General features: G+C 51.6%; 1 protein-coding gene and 1 long non-coding RNA gene across 3 annotated transcripts in view; one reads left to right on the forward strand and one right to left on the reverse strand.

The window, feature by feature from the left end:
* UBR2 (ubiquitin protein ligase E3 component n-recognin 2) overlaps positions 1-20,000 on the forward strand; it is a 213,797-nt gene that overhangs the window by 159,900 nt on the left and 33,897 nt on the right. The gene's annotated exons all lie outside the window — the stretch shown is intronic.
* Positions 1-20,000, reverse strand: part of LOC147014124 (uncharacterized) — a 157,906-nt gene that overhangs the window by 71,550 nt on the left and 66,356 nt on the right. The window contains exon 1 of one of the 2 annotated variants that reach the window (XR_015050652.1): positions 8,030-8,166. The exons of the other annotated variant lie outside the window; for it this stretch is intronic. This is a non-coding gene — a long non-coding RNA (uncharacterized LOC147014124). Of the gene's footprint in view, positions 1-8,029; positions 8,167-20,000 lie in introns of those variants that run through there. 2 annotated transcript variants of the gene reach the window in all.

The raw sequence follows: 20,000 nt of genomic DNA on the forward strand, positions 1-20,000 counted from the left end.
TGGGTCCAGCGGCCCACAATGACAGCGAGGGGATGGATGGTGCGGAGGGGTACATCTCCTAATCTACCCTAACCATTAACTGCTAAACTACCCCGGGGCTTTCAACAAGCGCCTCTCGCTTAAACTATTGGTTCTAACAACCCAGATTCCCGTCGCCTGTGTTGGTGTCCTTACAATTTCGGGCCTCGCCCCCCAATTTTCTCTCCGTGCCCTCACACGGTCTCCTGGCTGGGACACGTGGCTCCCTTTGGCAGGCACGACCCTCTGCCGAATCTCCCGCTATGGCACCCCCGGGCACTACACTGCCTCCGAGCCTACCAGCTCCCTAACACCGGGGAGTGCCCCCCATGGCACCTCCCCTGAAACGCACACGTGGCAGGCCGGCCTCCCGGGCCCCTTTCCGAGGGTCACCCGTGCCCACAACACTGCCCACGCGGCTAATGGCGCCCCGGGCCCCCGCACCAAGCAGGCGCACCCGTGCCCACTACTCTATCCCGGCCCCCCATGGGCCCATGGCCTACCGCGGCCGACTAGCCTGGTGCCCGGGGTACCCACTCAGCGATACTCACCTTTCGCAGCCACGCTCCCAAGCCCGTCAACAGGGCTCCTGCACCCCTCCAAATGGGTCTCGAGCCTACTTTCCCACCAACAACAAAACGACTTCCATTTTTCAATTTGACTAACCCAGCTAACTCACTTAACTCTGACCCCGGGGTCCCTTGGGCGGGAGTCACTCCTCCCCCCAATCACTCATCGCACCATGCATTCCCCATTCACTCCACACACACAGACCCGCTGGCCTCACTCACTCACCATGTACTCACCTCACAACTCACCAACTCTTCAACACACACACCGCTGAACTCTGCCATCCTTCTAACTACATCCCCTAACTAACTCGTGCTCCCACGTCGTCCCTTATACTACAGCACGTTCCTTTTAACACTACGTAGCTAAACTACGTCCCCTCTACACATTCACAAGTCTGTCCATGTCTCCAAACTCAAAAATTCATTTTATTTCCCAACCTAAATCTGGCTACAATCCCTCTAACTAATCCATTCCACGGACTCCATGAGGACTTACCCCTGCCCCATGAAGTCGGTCTAACTAAGCTAACCCTTCCCCCTAACTAGTTTCCATCCTGTGCCCAGGTAAGGGGGTCTTTCACCCCTTGCCCAGGAATCCTGTACACCCGAAAGTGAGGCTTGCTTTTTTTTTTTTTTCCATGCGCAGCACCTGCGCGGCAACTCAGAGCTCGCGCACTTTGCACCTGCCCGTGACGTCATGCAGCTGCACGTGTTCCTCGTCCCTCCTTGGACGGGACCATCCGGCAGAGATACCCCTCCTGCCGAATTCCAACCCCACGTGCAGCCATGACGTCACCGTGCGCATAAAAAAAAAACACAAGCCACACGTCTCGAGGGGTTCCCCACGCGAACACATGTGCTTTGCCCGTTGGAGCTTTACACACACGATCGCGTGGAGAACCCGTCCGGTCCAAATCCATTTACCTGCCTAACTTTGTCCGTCCGCGGGATCGGCAAATCCACCGCGTGCGTTTCCGGACCGGGACTTCACTCTCGCAAGCGAGCACGTGGTGGTCTCGTGCGTTGCACAGCACGAACCGCGTGCTCACTGCTGGGTGAACCCGGCACGGTCCTCGAAACAACTACAGCCGCTACTCGGCTTTCTCTCCTCTGTCGCCGTCGTCGTCTCCATTCCACCCACGCACACCTGCGTGTTACGACGCACACAGTCCACACCATCACATTCACACCGGGAGATGCGGCTGCGTGCTCCCGCATGCCAACCGACATCTCCCTCACATACCGCTCTCTCACACACACGGTCTCCCTTGCACACAGCGACCTTGCACACGGCCGTTCACTCACGCGTGCCTCACTACTCTCACACCGTGCCTCATCCACACACGCGGGGGCACTCACCCGCGGTACCTCACTCATACACACGGCGACCCTCACACACGCGGTCTCTTCCACACACGGTGCCTCACCCACACACGCGGGGGCACTAACCCGCGGTGCCTCACTCACACTCCGTGCCTCATCCACACACGGCGTGCTGGGAAGCACGTACTCCGGCACCATCGCCACCACACCACTCGCACGTGGTGCCTCACTCATACTGGCCGTTTCACTCACACACACGGCCTCACTCACACACGGTGCCCCATCCACACCCGGCGTGCTGGGAAGCACGCACTCTGGCACCATCGCCACCACACCACTCACACGTGGTGCCTCACTCATACTGGCCGTTTCACTCACACACACGGCCTCACTCACACACGGTGCCCCATCCACACCCGGCGTGCTGGGAAGCACGCACTCTGGCACCATCGCCACCACACCACTCACACACGGGGTCGCTTCCACACACGGTGCCGCACTCACACCTTGCACCACACACACAGGGACAACCACACTGGGGATTTGTGTCCCCACAAGGGTCTCCGGGGCCTCTATACCCCCCAAGCTCTCCGTGCACCCGTCCACAGCACTCGTCCCCTCAACCTCGCAAAGCACGACCGAACTCACCTGGTCGTGACTCGCCTCAAGGGGGCATACTCCCTCCCCTCGTTCCTGGAGGAGGCCATCCAGGTGCTCGCACCGGGTCCCAACACGCTCCGCGAGCTCAACCCCATTGTCCTCCACTACCTCCGTGTGTGCGTGCGCGTCACTTACCCCGTCTTCATCGTGTAGTCTTCCCTCTATCGTTCCCATCTCCCATGTCTCTGCCAACTCTTCACCCTTTACCTCCCTTGTCTCAACTATTATTTCTGTTGTCGTCACCTCGTGTCTCGTCTCACACGTTTTGGTCTCCCCATTTAATTTTTCCCTTTCGGTCATCGTCACGACCCTCGCCCAACACGTTCCACGAATTATTTTTTCACCCGCCTCCACCGCGGGCCTGTCAGCCGTTGCACCCCCACCCAGCTCGTTTGCTCCCACACGTGGAGTCGCCATTTTAAGCTCCCTGCTCACTGCCTTCATGCCCGCCTGCAGGCATTGGCCCATGTTCTGCGTCTCACCCCGCAGCTCTTTCATTTTTGTTTCCATTCCGTTCATTTTTGTATCCATCTTTTCGTTTATTTGTTGTGTATTCGCATCCATCGTCGTTTTCACTTCATTCATTTGCTTGTTCATGTCTTTCATTTCGTTTTTCATTTCATTTGTGTTTGCATCCATTTTTTCGATCATTTTCGCATTCATCTTTTCGTTCATTGCCGCCAGCATGGCGCATAGCTGGGCCATGTTGGATGCACTCAGCTGAGCCGTTTCGGCAAGGGTTGGGGAAGGGTCTTGGTGGAGAGGGGGGGGGAGGTGTCACACACCGCGGCCGCTGCCGCACCCACCTCGGGCCCTGGGTTCAGTTGGGCGAGTCCGTGTTCCTGCACAATCAACATTTCCTGCTCGGGGATTCCATCCTGGACCATGGACTCTACATTATTACACATATACATTTCTAATACCCCCGGCTCCCGCTCGCCTTGAGACGCCATCTTGCTTCTTGTGAAGGGTTAATTTGCTCGCTCGTAATTTGGAGGGAATCGGGGGTCGCTTCTCTCACCCCTGGACCGATTCCCGTAAATTTAGCCGGAGACAGGAGAGCCCGTTTTCCTGTTCTCCGATACCAGTGCCGCGAGGAGGGCGATGAATTTGTATCGCACGACCTGACACCAGTGTTGCGGTTTTCGCGCCCGCCGGCGTGCGAACGGCTACGTAACTCGAATCGCGGCACGTCGCCCACCGGACGGACAATCCAGTCGTGACCCTCTCGGACTAACGCCGGGAACCAGTCACGGGTGGACCTTTCGGTCTCACCGCGATCGAGCCAATCAGCCCCCGCGTGGGATAGGGTTGCTCGCCAAATTCGACCTACCTAAGTACCCACGCGGAGGGTAGACCGGGCGATCGCACCTCGCCGCAGGTCGACTTCGGACACGGGCCACTTAAGCGACCCGTTCTGTACTATCAGAATAACCGAGCGGTGTTATCGTCGACCTCGACGGTTCGATTAATTATCGGGCGTATTCAGCCCACTACCAACCCTTTACGTGAAGCAAGATGAGGATTCAATGGAGGAAAAGACGAAGCGAAGCGGGAAACAGTTCAACACAAAGCACATTTATTCGCGGCACACGGGAAGCACACATATTCAATTCCACCAAAAGCACACAGAAAAGAAAAACACAATTCAATTTACACAAAAAGCAAATATAAAAGAGAAACAATGCAGAGCTAATACCGACTACCGAGCACACGGCAACACTTATACAATTCTACTTCACAGACGGCGCCGACAACACATACCCAAAACCAAGGAAAAGAAATACCCTCAAGAATGAGGTAGGCCTGAGGCCGAGACCGGGTCGGGCCTACCCGTCTGGTGATGAGACGCGGAGCGGCGATGGCCCCGCAACCCGCGGGCCTCGTGGACAGTGCCTGGCTGGGGGTGGGAACGGGGCCCCCTTGGTCGCACTATCTCAGCGCGGGGGGAAACAGGAGGGGGTTGCTGATGCTCGGGGTATAGAGGATCTTTATTATCCCTGGTGTGCGTCTCCACCTCGGCCAGGTCGCGCTGCCGGCCTCCCTCGGGCGTGCAGCTCCTGGCACCGACGCGAGCACCCCCTCGTCCGACTCTCTTCAGCTTCTCCAGCCACTGCAGGCTTCGGGCTCCAGACTTCTTTCGTTCTCGTTTGCGACTCTCGTTCTCTCTCTTCGTTCTCCTCCTCCCTCCGTTCTCGTTCTCTGCTGACTCCTTTTCCGTTCTCTCTTGCGACTCCCTTCTGACTGACGAACACCGTCCTTTTATCCCCCCCGTAACTTCGCCTTTGACCCCCTCCCTTTGACCTTTCACCTCGCTCCCCATTGGCCCGAGAAAAAGTGGGCGTGAAGGCTTTTTGATCCACAAATTTGCATATATCGATCGCCCTGGGGCGGGCCAGTCGCCCCTCGCTCACCGATTGGACGGCAAAAAGTGGGCGTGTGTCGTTTTTGATCCGTTTTTGAAGCAGAAAATCCGTGATTTTGTACACGCTGTTCGACGCGCGTTCTGCATGAGTCCAACACCGGTACCCATGAGTGGCGCGAGATGACGGTGATGCTACGGTGGCGAGGTGTGACGGGAAGGTCGTGGCGGTTGTGGTGAAGCGGTGGTTGTGGTTGTAATTGTGATGGTAATCCTGGCGGTTGGTCCAAAATAAAGATAGTAAAAGAAAAACGGCTATCCTGAAGAGTCGCAGCTCGCATAAATGACATGTATTCCCACTAGACAACGGGTTTGGGCCTAACTACACATGCACTTACCGAGATACCTCACCTAAGGGACCTGAATGGTGGTTTGCGAATTTGGTAACCACAACAATATATATGTATATATATATGTGTATATATATATATATATATATATATGTATATATATATGTGTATATATATATATATATATATGTATATATATATGTGTATATATATATATATATATATATATATATATATATATATATATATATATATACATATATATCTATATATGTGTATATATATATATATATATATATATATATGTATATATATATATATATATATATATATATATATATATATATAAATATATATATACATATATATATATATATATATATATATATATATATATATATACGTATATATATATACATATATATATTGTTATAGATTTCCGCCACGTGCGGACGACCGCTTCAGCCAAATCGCGGTCGCACGCCCACCGAAGGCCGAAATCCAGTCGTGGCTTTCCGGACCAACCCCAGAAACCAGCCACGGATGCCTTAATGCACCATAAACTAGTCAATACTCTGTCCACACGCTACAGGGTCAATCGCCGAATTGTCGATCTACCTAACTATTTGCGCGGACAGAAAATACCGAGAGTGTATACCTCGACGGGAACTTGTATGGACACGAGCAGCTTAAGCGTGCCCGTTCCGTGTGCGTAGCCGAGCGGTTTGATATCGCCAAGTCCCGTCGGACCAGATTATTGCTTCTATCGGCTTAATTAGCCAGCTAATTCTCAAGACGTGCCGTGTAAGTCAGTACAAGGAAAATGACGCAAACGAGCAGGTGAACATTTGAACAAGGGGCATTTATTTTCACAAGCATGCAATCAATGAATGGTGGGATGGGAACAAGACACGAGCAAAGAGCCTACAGCCGAGTTCTATGTTTCTATACAAGCACGTACTTATGACGGTTCTACTTAAAGGAAGACAAGGCGCCACAGACTTTCACACAAAAACCCAAGGAAAGAAAAGGGCTCATGAGCCTTTATTTCCAACTCGGGAGCCTGGTTGACCGAGGGCTCCGAGAGACCGGGCTGGTTACCTTGCCGCCCCTTGGTGGCGACTCGGTGGTCTTCGTCTCGCTGGCCCGTTGCCAACGTGGCAGCGGCCCGAATGGTGACTTGGTCGGTCGGGGACCTGGCAGCGTGCCCGACTCCCCACGCTCCGCTCTCCTCGACGAGCTGCGGGCTTGGTTGGTCGGGGATGGTGGCCCGCCCGACTCCTCGCGCTCCGCTCTCCTTGACGAACCGCCAACGAACTGCTTGCCCGCCAACTATCTCCTCGCCCGCCAACTATCTCCTCGCCCGCCAACGATCTGATCTCTCAGCGTCCCAACGCGCCTTTTTATAGCCCCGAGAGGTGAAGCCGCTGTAGGTTTCGGCACCCGAAGCCAGCGCTCCCCCTTTCACCCTTGAACCTTCACCCCAGGCTGGCTCCGCCCCTTTCACCTCTGATTGGCCAGTTCCCTTCACAACAAAGCTCGTTTTGATCCGATTATGGTAATCAGCCGTCTTCACCGCTGGTTTGCATACGGACGTTCCGAATGGCCAATTTCTTCCACAGCAAAGCCCGTTTTGATCCGTTTATGCTAATCAGCCGCGAAACGGCTGACTGCACACGGAGGGTGGAATGTGGCCTCGATGGCGCGGTGTGTCTGCGACAACGGCACTTTGCCGCTGTTGCTGAGGCGGGCGTGATTGTGTCGCGATGTTGATGGCGCTGTGGTGGGGATGGCGTGGTTGTAGAGTTGTTGGCATTGTGGTGGAGGTGGCGTGGTTGTAGAGTTTATTGATGAGGGGATGTTGTTTGTTTAAAATAAAAGATAGAAAAAGAATAACGGCTAACTCAAAGATTCACAGCCCGGCACACGAACAAGACCCGTTATACATGGTGAGGGAACCTCACCTGAAACACATACTTATCGGAATAACTGATCTCTGGGGAACCCGAATGGTGTTCTGTGAATTTCCACCACCGTTGCACTATATATATATATATATATATATATATATATATATATATATATATATATATATATATATATATATATATATATATATATATATATATATTGTTGCGGCCATGAGTACTGAGACACCAGCTTGTCACTCAGGGGGATTAATCCCTGGTTGTCCTCGGTAGAGCTGGACCTGGGGCCACCGCTCACAATTAACGTTTCGGTACGGTGGGTTGTTTTAGAACCACGAACGCCACCCAGTCGACCACGAGTTCCAGTGTCCGCCGTCTAATTATTCCGTTTAACTAGAGGTCACGTAGTTACCTGAGCGGGGAGCGCACCCTCGGCAAAGCACCAATATTATCTGATTAGATATTAATTAGGACGGCCGAGCGTTTTAAGTGCTGGTGCGTGCCAACGATTTTGGTGAAATCTGTGGTAATTACCTCCCAGTCTATCTCGGTTCGAACAATGCTTGACCAATGGAAGGCAAGGACAAACACGGACAGGTTGGAAATCGACAAATAATTTATTAATAATAAAATAAATAAATAAAAAGAACTTTTTATTTGCTGAGGTAAATAAAGAATGAATTTCAAAGCAAAATCAATCAAAATGCCAGGAAAGAGACAAAGAGCTGATGCTTATCGGGGGTTGGCTTACAGCTAAACACATACAAGAGTACCCAGCAGATCATTCAGGGGGAGGGGGGGAATCGTCTTGCTCACCAGAAAGTCGTCCGTGAAGCGAAAACGGCTTGAAATGCGTGCGTGTGTCACTCCCGTCGCCAGCACCCAGCTTTGCCGGGCACTCTCTCAAGGGGCAGCCTTGAACGCCAGTCGAAGTTTGGAGGGTACTGAAATCGTCCGTCGCGGGTTGAAACCCTGGTCTTGTTGGTGACCGACCCGTGCCCCACTTGTTGGCAGCGCTGCTCACACCCACACCCACACGCGCACACGAATTGTTTCGTCGGCGCTGGTCAGGCACCCGCTTCTTGCTCGCTTCTCTCGCCCTCTGCTTTTTCCTCTCTCCTTTGGCTTTCTTTTTCCTCTTTCGCTTTTTCTCCTCACACTTTTCTCTCCTCACACTTTTCTCTCCTCACGCTTTTCTCTTCACACTTTTTCTCTCCTCACGCTTTTCTCTCCTCATGCTTTTCTCTCCTCATGCTTTTCTCTCCTTATGCTTTTCTCTCCTCACGCTTTTCTCTCCTCATGCTTTTCTCTCCTCATGCTTATCTCTCCTTCTGCTTTTCTCGCCTCACGCTTTTCTCTCCTCTTTTCTCTTCAGAACGTACCTCTCGCTCGTTTTTATATCTCCTGGCCGTCTCCGCGGGGTGCCGTCCGCCCCAAGCTCACCCTGCCCCCTGGCGCACGGTTACCATGACGACCCGTGCACTCCCCAAAAAGGCGGGCGTCAGAGCTCACGAAAGATTGCCGCTGAGGAAGAATGGGGGCGGGCTTCAGAGCTCGTGAAAGAAATGTGTGTAAACGTGTCTGTCGTAAAGCAAAAGCTTCCCATAAGAGAGGGGATCTATCCTTTACACTTCTCAATGCATCACATTTAAAATCCCATTAGTCATGGGGATGGGGCGAATCTGAACATGCATTGAAGGAAATATCTGTCTGAGGACCTGGATGTGTGGATGCATTCATCAGACATATATATATATATATATATATATATATATATATATATATATATATATATATATATATATATATATATATATATATATATATATATATATATACACGAGGTGTGTTCAAAAAGTATCCAACCTTAATTTTTCGTGTGTAAACAAATGAAGCTCGGGAGGCGTGGTTTGGTGCACGAATGTAGGCGATCCTAATCCGTATGCGTGAATATTTTCGCACCTGCAGAAGCTGTTAGTCGCCGACAAACTGCCGATGAGTGAGGAATTGTAAGTGAGTGCCGTCGGATTTTCGTTTTTGACAAAATGACGGATCACTGTGGTCTCATCGCCAGTGATCACTGTGTTGAAGAAGTTGGGATCACTGTTCACAGTCTCCAGCATGTCCTGTGCGATCTCCAAACGGAGTTGCTTCTGCTCGATCGTTAGCAGCTTTGGCATGAACTTCGCTGAGATTCTCCTTAAGCCCAAATCCTCAGTCACAATGGAATGAACGGATCCAATGCTGACGCCGCCTCGTCTGCAATTTCTCTGATCGTGATTCGACGATCCTGCATCAGCAGGATCCTCACTTGGTCAATGACGATCTCATTTCGGGATGTTGAGGGCCTACCAGAACGTGCTGTACTTTCCACTGATGTGCGACCATCTTTAAAGCGGTTGTACCACTCTTTTATCTGTGTGGTGCCCATTGCTTCGTTCCCGAAGGCCTGTTGAATCTTGCGGATCGTTTCCACTTGGGAATCGCCAAGCTTTACACAAAATTTGATGCAGTAGCGTTGTTCAAGTTTTTCCGTCATTTTGTCAAAAACGAAAATCCGACGGCGCTCACTTACACTTCCTCACTCATCGGCGGTCTGTCGGCGACCGACAGCTTCTGCAGGCGGGAAAATAATCACGCATACGGATTAGGATCGCTTACATACGTGCACCAAACCACGCCTCCCGAGCTTCATTTGTTTACGCACGAAAAATTAAGGTTGGATACTTTTTGAACACACCTCGTGTGTGTATATGTATGTATATATATATATATATATGTATATATATATATATATATATATATATATATATATATATATATATATATGTATATATATATATATATATATATATATATATATATATATATATATATATATATGTATATATATATATATATATATATGTATATATATATATATATATATATATATATATATATATATATGTATATATATATATATATATATGTATATATATATATATATATATATATATATATATATATATATATATATATATATATATATATATATATGTATATATATATATATATATATGTATATATATGTATATGTATATATGTATATATGTATATATATATATATATGTATATATATATATGTATATATATATGTATATATATATACATATATATATATACATATATATATATATATACATATATACATATATACATATACATATATACTGTGGGGAGAACAAGTATTTGATACACTGCCGATTTTGCAGGTTTTCCCACTGACAAAGCACGTAGAGGTCTGTCATTTTTATCATAGGTACACTTCAACTGTGAAAGATGGAATCTAAAACAAAAATCCTGAAAATCACATTGTATGATTTTTAAATAATTAATTTGCATTTTATTGCATGAAATAAGTATTTGATACATCAGAAAAACAGAACTTAATATTTGGTACAGAAACCTTTGTTTGCAATTACAGAGATCAGACGTTTCCTGTAGTTCTTAACCAGGTTTGCACAGACTGCAGCAGGGATTTTGGCCCACTCCTCCATACAGATCTTCTCCAGATCCTTCAGGTTTCGGGGCTGTCGCTGGGCAACACAGACTTTCAGCTCCCTCCAAAGATTTTCTATTGGGTTCAGGTCTGGAGACTGGCGAGGCCACTCCAGGACCTTGAGATGCTTCTTACGGAGCCACTCCTTAGTTGCCCTGGCTGTGTGTTTCGGGTCATTGTCATGCTGGAAGACCCAGCCACGCCCCATCTTAAATGCTCTTGTTGAGGGAAGGAGGTTGTTGGCCAAGATTTCGCGATACATGGGCCCATCCATCCTTCCCTCAATACGGTGCAGTCATCCTGTCCCCTTTGCAGAAAAGCGTCCCCAAAGAATGATGTTTCCACCTCCATGCTTCACGGTTGGGATGGTGTTCTTGGGGTTGTACTCATCCTTCTTCTTCCTCCAAACACGGCGAGTGGAGTTTAAACCAAAAAGCTCTATTTTGGTCTCATCAGACCACATGACATCTCCCATTCCTCCTCTGGATCATGCAGATGGTCATTGGCAAACTTCAGACGGGCCTGGACATGCGCTGGCTTGAGCAGAGGGACCTTGCGTGCGCTGCAGGATTTTAATCCATGACTGCGTAGTGTGTTACTTATGGTTTTCTTTGATACTGTGGTCTCAGCTCTCTTCAGGTCATTGACCAGGTCCTACAGTGTCGTTCTGGGCTGATCCCTCACATTTGTCATGATCATTGAGGCTCCACGAGGTGAGATCTTGCATGGAGCCCCAGACCAAGGGAGATTGACTGTTATCTTGAGCTTCTTCCATTTTCTAATAATTGCGCCAACAGTTGTTGCCTTCTCACCAAGCTGCTTGCCTATTGTCCTGTAGCCCATCCCAGCCTTATGCAAGTCTACAATTTTGTCCCTGATGTCCTTAGACAGCTCTCTGGTCTTGCCCATTGTGGAGAGGTTGGAGTCTTATTGATTGAGTGTGGACAGCTGTTTTTTATGCAGATAACGAGTTCAAACAGGTGCAGTTAATACAGGTAATGAGTGGAGAATGGGAGGGCTTCTTAAAGACAAAAAGAACAGGTCTGTGAGAGCCGGAATTCTTCCTGGTTGGTAGGTGATCAAATACTTATTTCATGCAATAAAATGCAAATGAATTATTTAAAAATAATACAGTGTGATTTTCAGGATTCTTGTTTTAGATTCCGTCTTTCACAGTTGAAGTGTACCTATGATAAAAAATTACAGACCTCTACGTGTTTGTTTGTAAGTTTGTAAGTGTATCAAATACTCGTTCTCCCCACTGTTTCTGTATATATATTGTTGTGGTTACCAAATTCGCAAACCACCATTCAGGTCCCTTAGGTGAGGTATCTCGGTAAGTACATGTGTAGTTAGGCCCAAACCCGTTGTCTAGTGGGAATACATGTCATTTATGCGTGCTGCGACTCTTCAGGATAGCCGTTTTTCTTTTGCTATCTTTATTTTGGACCGACCGCCATGATTACCACCACAACCACAACATCAACCACCAACCACAACGCCGCTTCACCACAACCGCCACAACCTTCACGTCACACCTCGCAACCGTCGCATCGCCACCGTTCTTGCGCCGCTGTGGGTACCGGTGTTGGACTCGTGCAGGGCGCGCGCCGAACAGCGTGTACAAAATCACGGATTTTGTGCTTCAAAAACGGATCAAAAACGACACACGCCCACTTTTTGCCGTCCAATCGGTGAGCGAGGGGCGAATTGGCCCCGCCCCCAGGGCGTTGGAGGGCGATCGATATATGCAAATTTATGGATCAAAAAGCCTTCACGCCCACTTTTTCTCGGGCCAATGGGGAGCGAGGTGAAAGGTCGAAGGGAGGGGGTCAAAGATGAGAGGGCGAAGCCGTGGGGCTGATATAAGCGACCGTGTTCGTCAGTCCAGTGAGTAGTAGAGTAGGAGAGTAGGAGAGTCGAGAGGGAACAGAGAGTCAAGACTTCGCGGGCGGTGGAGTTGGCAAGAAGGAGCTGGTCGTCGTGTGCGTTGGAGTCGGAACGGAGGGGACGGAGCTGTGGAGAGGCGGCGACACCAGACGAGGGGGTGCTCGCGTCGGGAGCTGCACCCCAAGGAGGCCGACAGCGCGACCTGGCTGAGGTGGAGACGCTCGTCGCGGGGCAATAAAAATCCTCTATACCCCGAGCATCAGCAACCCCCTCCTGTTTCCCCCCGCGCTGAGATTTCCCACCCCCTACCAGACACTGCCCGCGAGGCCCGCGGGGTTGGGGCGCCATCGCCGCTCCGCGTCTCATCACCAGACGGGTAGGCCGACCCAGTCTCGGCCTCAGGCCCGCCTCATCCTTGAGGGTATTCTTTCCTTGGTTTTGGGTATGTGTTGTCGGCGCCGTCTGTGAAGTAGAATTGTATAAGTGTTGCCGTGTGCTCGGTAGTCGGTATTAGCTCTGCATTGTGTCTTCGCTTTTACATTTGCTTTTTGTGTAAATTGAATTGTGTTTTTCTTTTCTGTGTGCTTTTGGTGGAATTGAATATGTGTGCTTTCCGTTCGTCGCGAATAAATGTGCTTTGTGTTGAACTGTTTCCCCGCTCGCTTCGTCATTTCTCCATTGAATCCTCATCTTGCTTCACGTAAAGGGTTGGTAGTGGGCTGAATACGCCCGATAATTAATCGAACCGTCGAGGTCGACGATAACACCGCTCGGTTATCCCGATAGTACGGAACGGGTCGCTTAAGTGGCCCGTGTCCGAAATCGACCTGCGGCGAGGTGCGATCGCCCGGTCTACCCTCCGCGTGGGTACTTAGGTAGGTCGAATTCTGGCGAGCAACCCTATCCCACGCGGGGCTGATTGGCTCGATCGCGGTGAGACCGAAAGGTCCACCCGTGACTGGTTCCCGGCGTTAGTCCGAGAGGGTCACGACTGGATTGTCCGTCCGGTGGGCGACGTGCCGCGATTCGAGTTACGTGGCCGTCCAGCACGCCGGCGGGCGCGAATCCGCAACACTGGTGTCAGGAGTGGGATACAAATCCATCGCCCTCCTCTCGGCACTGGTATCGGAGAACAGGAGAAACGGGCTCTCCTGTCTCCGGCCAAATTCACGGGAATCGGTCCAGGGGTGAGAGAAGCGACCCCGATTCCCTCCAAATTACGAGCGAGCGAAATTAACCCTTCACGAGAAAGCAAGATGGCGTCTCAAGGCGAGCGGGAGCCGGGGGTATTAGAAATGGATGTAGAATGTGTAGAATCCATGGTCCAGGATGGAATCCCCGAGCAGGAAATGTTGATTGTGCAGGAACACGGACTCGCCCAACTGAACCCAGAGCCCGAAATGGGTGCGGCAGCGGCCGCGGTGTATGACACCTCCCCTTCCCCCCTCCACCAAAACCCTTCCCCGACCCCTGCCGAAACGGCTCACACAAGCGCACCCGACATGGCCCAGCTATACGCCATGCTGGCGGCAATGAAAAACGAAATGAAAGACATGAACAAGCAAATGAATGAAGTGAAAACGACGATGGATGCGAATACACAAAAGATGGATACGAATATGAAAAACGAAATGAAAGACATGAACAAGCAAATGAATGAAGTGAAAACGACGATGGATGCGAATACACAAAAGATGGATACGAATATGAAAAACGAAATGAAAGGCATGAACGAAAAGATGGATACAAACACAAATGAAATGAAAAACGAAATGAACAAGCAAATAAACGGAATGGAAACAAACATAAAAAAAGAAATGAAAGAGCTACGGGGTGAGATGCAGAACATGGGCCGATGCCTGCAGGCGGGCATGAAGGCCGTGACCAGGGAGCTGGGAATGGCGACTCCACGTGTGGGAGCAAACGAGCTGGAAGGGGGTGCAACGGCTGACAGGCCCGCGGTGGAGGCGGGTGAAAAAATAATTCGGGGGGCGTGTTGGGCGAGGGTCGTGACAGAGGAATCGACGGTGACCAAAAGGGAAAAATTAAATGGGGAGACCAAAACGTGTGAGACGAGACACGAGGTGACGACGACAGAAACTTATAAATGTATAGAGACACGGGAGACAGAAAAAATAGAGGAGAGACAACACGATGAAGACGGGGTAAGTGACGCACACACACAGGTAGTGGAGGACAATGGGGGTGAGCTCGCGGAGCGTGTGGAGACCCAGTGCGAGCACCTGGATGGCCTCCTCCAGGAACGAGGGGAGGGAGTCTGCCCCCTTGAGGCGAGTCACGACCAGGTGAGTTCGGTCGTGCTTTGCGAGGTTGAGGGGACGGGTGCTGTGGACAGGTGCACGGAGAGCTTGGGGGGTATAGAGGCCCCGGAGACCCTTGTGGGGACACAAATCCCCAGTGTGGTTGTCCCTGTGTGTGTGGTGCAAGGTGTGAGTGCGTCCCCGTGTGTGGAAGCGACCCCGTGTGTGAGTGGTGTGGTGGCGATTGTGCCGGTGTACGTGCTTCCCAGCACGCCGTGTGTGGATGAGGCACCGTGTGTGGAAGAGGCCGTGTGTGTGGATGAAACGGCCAGTATGAGTGAGGCACCGCGGATGAGTGCCCCCGCGTGTGTGAGTGAGGCACGGTGTATGAGTGAGTGCCCCCGCGTGTGTAAGTAGTATGGTTTGTGTGAGTAGTGAGGCACGCGTGAGTGAACGGCCGTATGCAAGGGAGACCGTGTGTGTGAGAGAGCGGTATGTGAGGGAGATGTCGGTTGGCATGCGGGAGCACGCAGCCGCGTCTCCCGGTGTGAGTTTAATGGTGTGGACTGTGTGCGTCGTAACACGCAGGTATGCGTGTGTGGAATGGAGACGGAGACGGCGACAGAGGAGAGAAAGCCGAGTAGCGGCTGTAGCTATTTCGGGGACCGTGCCGGGTTCACCCAGCAGTGAGCACGCGGTCCGTGCTGTGCAACGCACGAGACCGCCACGTGCTCGCTTGCGAGAGTGAAGTCCCGGTCCGGAAACGCACGCGGTGGATTTGCCGATCCCGCGGACGGACAAAGTTTAGGCAGGATAATGGATTTGGACCGGACGGGTTCTCCACGCGATCGTGTGTGTTAAGCTCCAACGGGCAAAGCACATGTGTTCGCGTGGGGAACCCCTCGAGACGTGGGGCTTGTGTTTTTTTTTATGCGCACGGTGACGTCATGGCTGCACGTGGGGTTGGAATCCGGCAGGAGGGGTATCCCGGCCGGATGGTACCGTCCAAGGAGGGACGAGGTACACGTGCAGCTGCATGACGTCACGGGCAGGTGCAAAGTGCGCGAGCTCTGAGTTGCCGCGCTGGTGCTGCGCATGTAAAGAAAAAAAAAAAAAAAGCAAGCCTCACTTTCGGGTGCACAGGATTCCTGGGCAAGGGGTGGAAGACCCCCTTACCCGGGGCACAGGATGGAAACTAGTTAGGGGGAAGGGTTAGCTTAGTTAGACCGACTTCATGGGGCAGGGGTAAGTCCTCATGGAGTCCGTAGAATGGATTAGGTAGAGGGATTATAGCGAGATTTAGGTTGGGAAATTAATAAAATGGGATTATTTGAAGACGTGGACAGACTTGTGGATGTGTAGAGGGGACGTAGTTTAGATACGTAGGTTAAATGGAACGTGCTATAGTGTAAGGGACGACGTGGGAGCACGAGTTAGTTAGGGGAGGTAGTTAGAAGAATGGCAGAGTTCAGTGGTGTGTGTGTTGAAGAGTTGGTGAGTGAAGTGGAAGCATGTGCTTGGTGAGTGAGTGAGGCCAGCGGGTCTGTGTGTATGGAGTGAATGGGGAATGCATGGTGCGATGAGTGATTGGGGGGAGGAGTGACTCCCGCCCAAGGGACCCCCGGGGTCAGAGTAAAGTGAGTTAGCTGGGTTAGTCAAATTGAAAAATGGAGGTTGTTTTGTTGTTGGTGGGAATGTAGGCTCGAGACCCATTTGGAGGGGTGCAGGAGCCCTGTTGACGGGCTTGGGAGCGTGGCTGCGAAAGGTGAGTATCGCTGAGTGGGTACCCCGGGCACCAGTCTAGTCGGCCGTGGTAGGCCAAGGGCCCATGGGGGGCCGGGATAGAGTAGTGGGCACGGGTGCGCCTGCTTGGTGCGGGGGCCCGGGGCGCCATTAGCCGCGTGGGCAGTGTTGTGGGCACGGGTGACCCTCGGAAAGGGGCCCGGGAGGCCGGCCTGCCACGTGTGCGTTTCAGGGGAGGTGCCATGGGGGGCACTCCCCGGTGTTAGGGAGCTGGTAGGCTCGGAGGCAGTGTAGTGCCCGGGGGTGCCATAGCGGGAGAATCGGCAGAGGGTCGTGCCTGCCAAAGGGAGCCACGTGTCCCAGCCAGGAGACAGTGTGAGGGCACGGAGAGAAAATTGGGGGGTGAGGCCCGAAATTGTGAGGACACCAACACAGGCGACGGGAATCTGGGTTGTTAGAACCAATAGTTTAAGCGAGAGGCGCTTGTTGAAAGCCCCGGGGTAGTTTAACAGTTAAATGGTTAGGGTAGATTAGGAGATGTACCCCTCCGCACCATCCATCCCCTCGCTGTCGTTGTGGGCCGCTGGACCCACTTTGGGTTAGATCGCCGAACTCTGGGGAGGCCATTCTGAGGCTTCGTTGGGCCTCGACACAGGACGCAAGCTCTCCCTTGTTCCCTTCCGGGAAGGGAACGAAGGGGTTGGGAGTAGGCTAGGTGACAGGATAGGTTAGCCGAACAAGGACGATAAAGGGGGTTAGGGGACGATTTACAGTGGGGAAATAAAAATAAAAACAACAAAAAAATAAGTTGGGGCTAAATTGGGGTTTGACAAATTAAGGGAGTGGGTATGTACAGTGACAGGCAAAGGCGATAGGTTGGGAGGGAGACAGGTAGGTAGGTCCGAGCCCGCCTTCCAAGTGGCCAGCACCACCGCACTCCCTCCACCAACCTCCACTGAACGGAAAAGGCTGGCCAACTTCATCGGCTGGCCGTGTTTTGCTTCAAGGCGGAGGCCGGCCAACTTCATCGGCAGCTGTTGTTTTGCTGCAAGGCCTGTGCCATCGGCTGGCCGTGTTTTGCTTCAAGGCCTGTGCCGGCCACTTCATCTGCTGGCTGCTGTGCTGCAAGGCCTGTGCCGGCTGGATCGTCTGCAGCTGCTGTGCTGCAAGGCCTGTGCCGGCCAGTTCATCTGCTGGCTGTTTTTCTTCAAGGCCTGTGCCGGCCAGTTCATCTGCCGGCTGTGTTTGCCTGCAGCGGCCTTCTTCTGCGGGCTGTGTTTGCCTGCTACCTTTGCCATGCCATGCCCACTGCCCATGTTCACCAGCCCCGTTCAATTTTGCTTTGCCCCCCCCTATTCATTGCCATGTGCGCCAGGATCGTAAAAGCAACAGTTTGCAAGCTGCGAGAACTGCCCCGTTGGCAGCTACAACACGGGCCTGCAGTGGCGGCCCGTGCACCGTGTTTGTGTTCATGCATCCATTCGTTGTGCTCATTGCGTGTGCCACTTGAGCTGGCACGGAGACTGCGTTTGTGCAGCCCATGCACCGTTGTGGTTCACTGCGTTCAGTTCAAAAGGGAAGGCCTTGGACTGCGTATGAGCAGCCAGCCACGTTCCCTGTCACCTGCATTGTTTTGAGCCAGAGACTGCATGTGGGCAGCCTGGCTCCCTGCTAACTGCTTTTCTTTTGCAGAGTTCAGTGATCCTGGGCCATGGTTTAGTGTAAAATTTGTAAGTTAAGGTTAAGATGTACTGTAAATATGAGTGCGCCCCCGGCATGTATGTCTTAGCGCCGGCAATTTTATTTAAGTCGTCCGTGTGAGTGAGTTTGTTTAGATAGTTACGCAGCCCTCAGGTTATTTATTTTGGGGACACGAATACCATGAATGTCGCACTCAGGGATCCGTAGGTAAAATGTACTAGGGGAAAACTACACATGATGGCACACGAAAATTTGACGACTCAGGACGAGTCTGTAAAAAGGGGAGGGGGTAGTGTTGTGGTTACCAAATTCGCAAACCACCATTCAGGTCCCTTAGGTGAGGTATCTCGGTAAGTACATGTGTAGTTAGGCCCAAACCCGTTGTCTAGTGGGAATACATGTCATTTATGCGTGCTGCGACTCTTCAGGATAGCCGTTTTTCTTTTGCTATCTTTATTTTGGACCGACCGCCATGATTACCACCACAACCACAACATCAACCACCAACCACAACGCCGCTTCACCACAACCGCCACAACCTTCACGTCACACCTCGCAACCGTCGCATCGCCACCGTTCTTGCGCCGCTGTGGGTACCGGTGTTGGACTCGTGCAGGGCGCGCGCCGAACAGCGTGTACAAAATCACGGATTTTGTGCTTCAAAAACGGATCAAAAACGACACACGCCCACTTTTTGCCGTCCAATCGGTGAGCGAGGGGCGGGTGGCCCCGCCCCAGGGCGTTGGAGGGCGATCGATATATGCAAATTTATGGATCAAAAAGCCTTCACGCCCACTTTTTCTCGGGCCAATGGGGAGCGAGGTGAAAGGTCGAAGGGAGGGGGTCAAAGATGAGAGGGCGAAGCCGTGGGGCTGATATAAGCGACCGTGTTCGTCAGTCCAGTGAGTAGTAGAGTAGGAGAGTAGGAGAGTCGAGAGGGAACAGAGAGTCAAGACTTCGCGGGCGGTGGAGTTGGCAAGAAGGAGCTGGTCGTCGTGTGCGTTGGAGTCGGAACGGAGGGGACGGAGCTGTGGAGAGGCGGCGACACCAGACGAGGGGGTGCTCGCGTCGGGAGCTGCACCCCAGGGAGGCCGACAGCGCGACTTGGCCGAGGTGGAGACGCTCGTCGCGGGGCAATAAAAATCCTCTATACCCCGAGCATCAGCAACCCCCTCCTGTTTCCCCCCGCGCTGAGATAGTGCGACCAAGGGGGCCCCTTTCCCACCCCCTACCAGACACTGCCCGCGAGGCCCGCGGGGTTGGGGCGCCATCGCCGCTCCGCGTCTCATCACCAGACGGGTAGGCCGACCCGGTCTCGGCCTCAGGCCCGCCTCATCCTTGAGGGTATTCTTTCCTTGGTTTTGGGTATGTGTTGTCGGCGCCGTCTGTGAAGTAGAATTGTATAAGTGTTGCCGTGTGCTCGGTAGTCGGTATTAGCTCTGCATTGTGTCTTCGCTTTTACATTTGCTTTTTGTGTAAATTGAATTGTGTTTTTCTTTTCTGTGTGCTTTTGGTGGAATTGAATATGTGTGCTTTCCGTTCGTCGCGAATAAATGTGCTTTGTGTTGAACTGTTTCCCGCTTCGCTTCGTCATTTCCTCCATTGAATCCTCATCTTGCTTCACGTAAAGGGTTGGTAGTGGGCTGAATAC

Source organism: Eptatretus burgeri, chromosome 13 (assembly GCF_056783735.1).
Source record: "Eptatretus burgeri isolate ZD-2024b chromosome 13, Ebu_testis_v1, whole genome shotgun sequence".
In the NCBI taxonomy this organism is placed as follows: domain Eukaryota; kingdom Metazoa; phylum Chordata; class Myxini; order Myxiniformes; family Myxinidae; genus Eptatretus; species Eptatretus burgeri.